The sequence below is a fragment of the Salvia hispanica genome, chromosome 4 (genome assembly GCF_023119035.1).
Source record: "Salvia hispanica cultivar TCC Black 2014 chromosome 4, UniMelb_Shisp_WGS_1.0, whole genome shotgun sequence".
Lineage (NCBI taxonomy): Eukaryota > Viridiplantae > Streptophyta > Magnoliopsida > Lamiales > Lamiaceae > Salvia > Salvia hispanica.
In genome coordinates this window covers 20,952,270-20,952,505 of record NC_062968.1, presented here as the reverse complement: position 1 = coordinate 20,952,505, position 236 = coordinate 20,952,270, and positions in this window count along the sequence as shown.

Here is a 236-nt window from a genome sequence, read left to right as displayed (position 1 = left end):
GTTTCCAATTAGAAGAATGTCATCTACATATAAAACTAAGAACACAACATTTCCCTTTTCAACCTTCTTATACACACAGCTTTCATTAGGGCATTTTTCGAATCCAAACTTTTGAACAGTTTGATCGAAACACTGGTTCCATGATCTAGATGCTTGCTTGAGGCCATAAATGGCCTTCTTAAGCTTCCAAACCATGTGTTCCTTGCCCTTTACCACATAGCCTTCGGGTTGTTCCA